This window comes from Physeter macrocephalus, chromosome 6 (genome assembly GCF_002837175.3).
Source record: "Physeter macrocephalus isolate SW-GA chromosome 6, ASM283717v5, whole genome shotgun sequence".
In the NCBI taxonomy this organism is placed as follows: Eukaryota; Metazoa; Chordata; class Mammalia; order Artiodactyla; family Physeteridae; genus Physeter; species Physeter macrocephalus.
The window spans coordinates 86,776,540-86,784,306 of NC_041219.1; positions in this window are offsets into that span (position 1 = coordinate 86,776,540).

Sequence of the window (7,767 nt, forward strand, 5' to 3'; positions counted from 1 at the left end):
CTCTGCAGTGGCTGTAGTCACGTTGGCTTTGGTGAATGGAAGTCCATGTTGCTGAACCCATGCGTAACCTCCATCCCTGCCACCATGGCCACTTTGTTCACAAGCCCATTGAGTGATTACAGGAGCAGCTGAGGAAAGAGGCTGTCTGGTATCCACAGAATTATTAAAATCCTCCTCTGCTGAGGTCATCCTTTGGTGAGCCTTCACAAGGTACACAAATATTTTCACTTTTTCTGCCCATTCAGAGAAGTCTGTATACATACTTCTTTTTTCTTTTTCTTTTTTAATTTTTTAAGCCACGCAGCTTTCAGGATCTTTAGTTCCTGACCAAGGATCGAAATTGGGTCCATGGCAGTGAAAGCGCTGAGTTCTAACCACTGGACCGCCAAGGAATTCCCTGTATACATACTTCTTCCCCAAATTTCCTTGTCCCCAATTTTCCACTCATGTTCCTTCTGAGTCTCTGACCATCCAGCCAAACCATTAACCACAGCCCGTAAATTAGTATATAATCACATGCCTGGCCATTTCTCCTTCCAAGCAAAGTGAACAACCAGGTGCACTGCTTGGAGTTCTGCCCACTGGGAGGATTTCCCTTCACCAGTGTCCTTCAGCAATGTCCCAGAAAGGGGCTGTAGTGCTGCAACTGTCTACTGCAGCGTGGTACCTGCACATCACGCAGAACTATCTGTAAACGAGGCCTAAGTCTCTTCCTTTGTCAAGTGATCACAGGGTACTCTGCATGAGGCCATAGGTTCAGGCTGGGAGAGAAATGGCAGTGTAGCAGGAGTGGGGATCATGGGCATTTGGGCCACATCTTCACATAACTTACTGTGCCTTCAGGGCCTGCTCAAGCCCGATCTCATATGTACTGCTTCCGTTTGATGATAGAGTACTCCTGTGCACAAACAACTTTATGACTTAGTGGGCCAGATAACATCCAGTTCATGATGATGGGCAGCTGAGGTTGCATGGTAACTTCATTGCTCACTGTTAAGGATTCAGTCTCTAGTAAGGCCCAGTTGCAGACCAAGAGCTGTTTCTCAAAAGGAGAGTCGTAATCTGCAGGGCTTTCCTCCAAAATTCTAAGGTCCTATGCCACAATTCACCAACAGAAGCCTGCCAAAAGCTCCCAAGAGCATATCTGCCACTGACACTTTCAAGCACCATTGGATCTGCTGGATCATGTGGTCAAGTAGGAGAGCAGCTTGCACAAGACCTGTTGCAGAGCCTTCTCTTGCCCCCCCTCCAAATTAGCAGCTTTCTGAGTCATTTAGTAAATGGGCCAATGGAACACACCCAAAGGAGGAATATGTTGCCTCCAAAATTCAAAGAGGCCCACTAGGCACTGTTCCTGTTTGTTTGCTGTAGGAGGGGCCAGATGCAACAATTTATCCTTCACCTTGGCAGGGATCTCTTGATATGCCCCACACCACTGGATCCCTAGAAATTTCACTGAAGTAGAAGACCCCTGAATTGTCAGATTTATTTCCTATCCTCTGGCATGCAAATGTCTTACCAACTGGTCTAGTGTAGTTGCTACCTCCTGCTCACTAGGCCAAATAAGCATCATGTCAATGATGTAATGAACCAGTGTGATATCTTGTGGAAACGAATGACAATCAAGATCCCTGCAAACTGGGACTTCCCTGGTGGCACAGTGGTTGAGAATCTGCCTGCCAATGCAGGGGACACAGGTTCGAGCCCTGGTCCAGGAAGAGCCCACATTCCGCGAAGCAACAAAGCCTGGGAGCCACAACTACTGAGCCTGCGCTCTAGAACCCGTGAGCCACAACTACTGAAGCCCGCATGCCTAGAGCCCAGTGCTCCGCAACAAGAGAAGCCACTGCAATGAAAAGCCCGCGCACTGCAACAAAGAGTAGCCCCTGCTCCCGCAACTAGAGAAAGCCCGCGCGCAAAAACGAAGACTTAACGCAGCCTAAAATAAATAAATTAATTTAAAACGAAAAGATCCCTGCAAACTAAATTATTACATAGGGCTGGAGAGTTGATATACCCCTGACGTAGCATAGTGAAGGTGTGTCACTGGCCTTGCCAGCTTAAAGCAAAGAGCTTCTGGCAGGCCCCGTTGACAGGGATAGAGAAAAAGGTATTTGCCAGATCAGTAGCTGCATAGTAGCTACAGGGTACATATTAATTTGCTCAGGCAATGAAACTACATCTTCTACTGCAGCTACAATTGGAGTGACCACCTTCTTATCCTTTGCCCAGCCTATTTTTCTACTGTGTTGTTTATGCTTTTTTTAAAATAAATTTATTTATTTATTCATTTATTGGGTCTTCAATGCTGCACGCGGGTTTTCTCCAGTTGCTGAGAGCGGGGGCTACTCTTTACTGTGGTGTGCGGGCTTCTCATTGCTGTGGCTTCTCTTGTTGCGGAGCACGGGCTCTGGGTGGGCGGGCTTCAGTAGTTGTGGCTCGGGGGCTCTAGAGCGCAGGCTCAGTAGTTGTGGCGCACAGGCTTAGTTGCTCTGCGGCATGTGGGATCTTCCCAGACCAGGGCTTGAACCCGTGTCCCCTGTGTTGGCAGGTGGATTCTTAACCACTGTGCCACCAGAGAAGCCCCTGTTTATGCTTTTAAAAAAATTAATTTCTAGGAGTTCTTTATATGTTCTATATGCTAATCCTTTGTGTGGAGTGCAAATATCTTTTAGTTGGTGATTTTTCTCTTCACTTTGTTTATGGTATCTTTTGATATAGAGAATTTAAGTTTTTTTAGTCTTCTCTTTTATGGGTATGCTTTTTTAGTTTTGTTTAGGATTGCTTCCCTATCATGTTGTCATAAAAATATTCTTCCACGTTTTTTTCTAAAGTAAATTCTGGCTCTGTTACCTACTAGCTATGTAATCTTGGACAAGTTTCTTAATCTTTCTGGGCCTCAGAGTTCTCATCCATAAAATGGGGATGGTAATAATGTCTACTTCATAGAGTTGTTCTTAGGATTATTCATCTGTATGAGGCAGGGACCCAAAGAAACATCTTAAATTAGGATTATATGAGATGGGTTTATTTATAGAGATATGGATAGGTAAAGGGGAACCTTAAGGAGTATTACAATATCCTGAGAGTAGTAACAGCAAAGAAGCTGTTATAACACCGAGGCCAAAAGGGAGGAATACGGTAGGTAGTGGTTATTGGAAACATAGTGATCTTAGATCTAGGGATAGGGTAAATCTGAGGCAATTTGGCAGGGAAGAGCCTGTGGAATAAATACTCTGACTTCGCTGTTCTTCCTTCTCCAAACTCGTACTGGGGTTCTGCATGGGCTGAAGCCAGAGGGCACAGGAGTCCACTGATGTCCATACTAGATACTGGGAAGAAGGGGGAGAGTGGATCTGGTGGAGCAAATGAAAGATAATGACATACTTTCAACCAGAATTTATTGATTGCCAACGTGAGCCAGGTACTGTTCTAGGCACTAAAGATACAACAATAAACTCAGTAACGAAGCCTCTAACTTTATGAGCTTACATCCTAATGGGAGCAGACAAACAATAGATATTATTAAACATAATATAATATGTCAGGTAAGCGCTAAGAAAAAATGAAGCAAGATGAGAAGGATAGAGTGATGGGGTATGAGGTGTAGACGGGTCAGGGAGCATTTCTGAGGAGATGTCATTTGAGCAATGATTTGAAGGAAGTAAGGGAATGTGCATACCTGGTAGAAAAATGCAGGCTCATGCTTGGCAGTCTAAGGAAAAGTGAGGAGGTGGTGTTGTTGGAAAACAATGAGTGAGAAGACAGAAGAAGGTGGTGATGAGTGGTGGGATCCTGGATATATTTTGAAAGTAGAGGATTTTCTGCCTTTACAGGATTTGCTGATATAGGATGTTTGAGAAAGTCATCAAGGATGACTCTAAAGGATTTAGCTGAAAAACAATTGGAAGAAATGACATCAGCAAAAATGGTGGATTAAGAACCTCCAAAAATCTACTCTTCCATAAAAGCAATGAGAACACTGGCATAATTGGCAGGATCAGCTTTTTTAAAACTTTGGAAATTAACCAAAGGTTTGCAACAACAAAGGGAGTGTTTATGCAAGAAAATTGGCTGAATCTCAGTAAGAACAGTGAATTATGTGGCATTTTAATTTGTCCTAGTCCCATCTTCCCCTCTCTCCAGCTCCATGGTAACTCTGAAAACCAAAATCCTGCAATCACGGTGAAAACCAGCAGCCCTTTAGGCCCATGGAGGGGGCAGAATGCAGTTGGAGCTCCTTTAAAGCCTCATCTTCAGAGAATTGTCATTATTTGACCTATCTGGTGGTTCCCTAGAAGATCCACTCCAGGCTATCTTTATTTGATCTGACTCAGAGCTTGCCTCATGCAAACAGCCTTTTCCCTGGAGGCATTTGTTTAAAATAATGAGAGGCAATTTTTCAACATTGCAGCTGCTATGGTTGTAGATAGCAGTTGGGGTAAAAAAAAATAGGCTGACCAAAAAATATAAAAGGAAAATCTGGGGATTACAATGTCCACTGGGGCTTTGGAATGTTCTGACATGTTCCTGGGAGTCTAGAAGGCCATGCATATTCATAAGGCTGGGTGCGTGGTCAGGGAAGAACTTAGAAGCACTTAAACTCCCACCATTGACGAAACTTGAGGCTCTGCGTAAGCAGGAAGTGAAGCCTAAGGCAGAGTTGTGAACTGCCTGTCTGAGTGTTGAAGACATACCCCAATATGAATTCGGAGTCCCTTGGCAAAGACATGTTGGTTCCAGGCATTTAAGAAAATCTCTGTCAACTAATTACCTGACTGTTAGGCTCACTCTGCAGAGATCTCAGAGGATACATGACAAAGAATACAGGATTTGTAGCATTATTTCAGAAAAGCCACCAAATAAACACCACCAACAACATGAAACAACATCAAAAGAGACCTCAGGTGAGGGGAACAATCTGATTTTTATTGTTGCCACATTATACTATTTTAAATGTCCAGTTTTCAACATAAAATTATGAGATATTCAAAGAAACAAGAAAATACAGATCATACAAATTAAAAAAGTAGTCAATAGAAACTGTCTTTGAGAAAGATCAGATAATGGACTTATTAGACAAAGGCTTTCAATCAGCCGTTTTAAATATATTCAAAAAACAGATAAAGAACATGTGATACACACACACACACACACACACACACACACACACACACAGCGGAACACTACTCAGCCTTAAAAAAAGATGAAATCTGACAAATGCAACAACATGAATGAACCTTGAGGGTATTATGCTAAGTAAAATAAGACAGATGGTGAAAGACAAATACCATATGATTTTACTCAGTAAAATAAGACAGATGGTGAAAGACAAATACCATATGATTTCACTCATATGTGGAATATAAAAAACAAAACAAAACAAAACAAAAATAAATGAACAAACCAAACAAAAGCAAACATATAGATACAGAGAACAGAGTAGTGGTTAATAGAGGTGGGGTTGGGGGGAGGGAGGGCAAAATGGGTAAAGGGGGTCAACTCTATGGTGACAGTTGGAAACTAAACTTTTGGTGGTGAGCATGCTGTAGTGTATAAAGAAGTCAAAATATAATGTTGTACACATGAAACTTAAATAATGTTATAAACCAATGTTACCTCAATTAAAAATAGATAAATAAAATATATTCAAAGAACTAAAAGAAACCATGTGTATAGAACTAAATGAAAGAGAATGTCTGACCAAATAGAGAATATCAATGAAAACATAGAAATTATTTTTTTAAAGAACCAAATAGAAATTCTGGTATTTAAAAATGCAATAATGAAAATGAAAAATTCACTAGAAGGGCTCAACAGCAGATTTGAGCAAACAGAAGAGAGAAACAGTAAATTTGAAGGCAGGTCAATTGAAATGATTCAGTCTGAGGAATAAGAAAAAGGAATGAAGAAAAATGACCCGTGATATGCTAATAAGTGTACCACAGGAGGAGAGAAGAGGAAAGTTACAGAAAAAATATTTGAAGAAATGATGACCAAAAACTTCCCCAATTTGATGAAAAATCTTAATCTACAAATCCAAGAATTGAACAGATTCCAAGAAGGAGAAGTTCAAACAGATCCATACTTACACACGTCATAACCACATTGTCAAAAGACAAAAATTAAGAGTGAATCTTTTTAAAAAATGTTTATTTATTTATTTATTTGGCTGCATCAGGTCTTAGTTGCGGCATGTGGGATCTTTTCATTGCAGTGTGTGGGCTCAGTAGTTGTGGCATGCGGGCTCTCTAGTTACGGTGCTCAGGCTCTAGAACACGTGGGCTTAGTTGCCCCACAGCATGTGGGATCTTAGTTCCCCAACCAGGGGTTGAACACACATCCCCTGTATTGGAAGGCCGATTCTTAACCATTGGACCACCAGAGAAGTCCCTAAGAGTGAATCTTAAGGGACTTCCCTGGTGGTCCAGTGGGTAAGACTCCACGCTCCCAATGCAGGCAGCCCAGTTTCAATCCCTGGTCAGGGATCTAGATCCCGCATGCATGCCACAACTAAGCGTTCGCATGCTGAAACTAAGAAGTCCGCATGCCACAACTAAGAAGTCTGCATGCCACAACGAAGAAGCCTGCATGCCACAACTATGAGCCTGCATGCCGCAACTAAAAGATCCTGCATGCCACAACTAAAGGTCCCGTGTGCCTCAACTAAGACCTGGCGTGGCCAAAGTAAGTAAGTAAATAAATAAATATTAAAAAATAAAAAGGAGTGAATCTTGAAAGCAGCAAGAGAGGAGTGACTTACCACAAACAAGGGATCCTCAATACAATTTCTCATCAGAAACCATGGAAGCCAGAGGTAGTAGGGGGACATGTTCAAAATACTAGAAGAAAAAGACTGTCAAACAAAAATTTTATACCCAGCAAAGCTATCCTTCAAAAAAATTGAATGAGAAATTGACATACCCAAATAAAGAAAAATGAGAAGAATTCATCACTAGCATGCCTGTCCTACAAGAAATACTAAAGGGAGTCCTTTAGACTGAAGTGAAAGGTCACTAGACAGTAACTCTAATCCACATGAAGAAACAAAGAATACCGATAAAGGTAACTACACAGGTAACTATAATGTAAAAGATGGTATAAATGTAATTTTTGTTTTAACTCTTTCTCTCCTATAGTATTTGAAAGATAATTGTGTAAAACAATCATCATAAATCTATTCTGATGGTCATACTGACTCCAGCGGTGAAAAGCGGGAAGAAGGACCTCAGTTCTTGCCTTCTTTTAAGAAAGAATTCAGTAAAGAGACCAAGATTGTGAAAAAGATAAAAGTGTTTATTAGTAGCATAGTACATGTGGATAAACACATGGGTGGACTTGGAGTGAATTATGCACCATAGGGGTGGCTTAGATTGCTTATATGGGGGCAGTTTTCTGGGTTGTCTCTGGCCAATCATCTCCATATTTGGTCCTGGTGTGCGTGCCCATCTCTCAGCCAAGATGGATTCCATCTGGTATCTTCCCCCTCCTTTTGTCCTTCCCCTAGGCTGAGGGCCTTCTCTGAGCATGTGTTGGGCCAGGAAATCTACAAGAATGCACCCAATCAGGGCCCAATGCTCCCACTGGTATCCCATCTTGAAGCATCAGCAGGAGACCAGCTACAGCTGCTCAGCCTAGGGAAACCAGTTGCAGCTGTTCAGCCTGGGCCCTATCTATCTCCTGCCTCCATACAATGTGGATAGATGTAATTTGCATGACAATAACAGCACAAATAGAGAATATCCATGAAAATATAGAAATTATTAT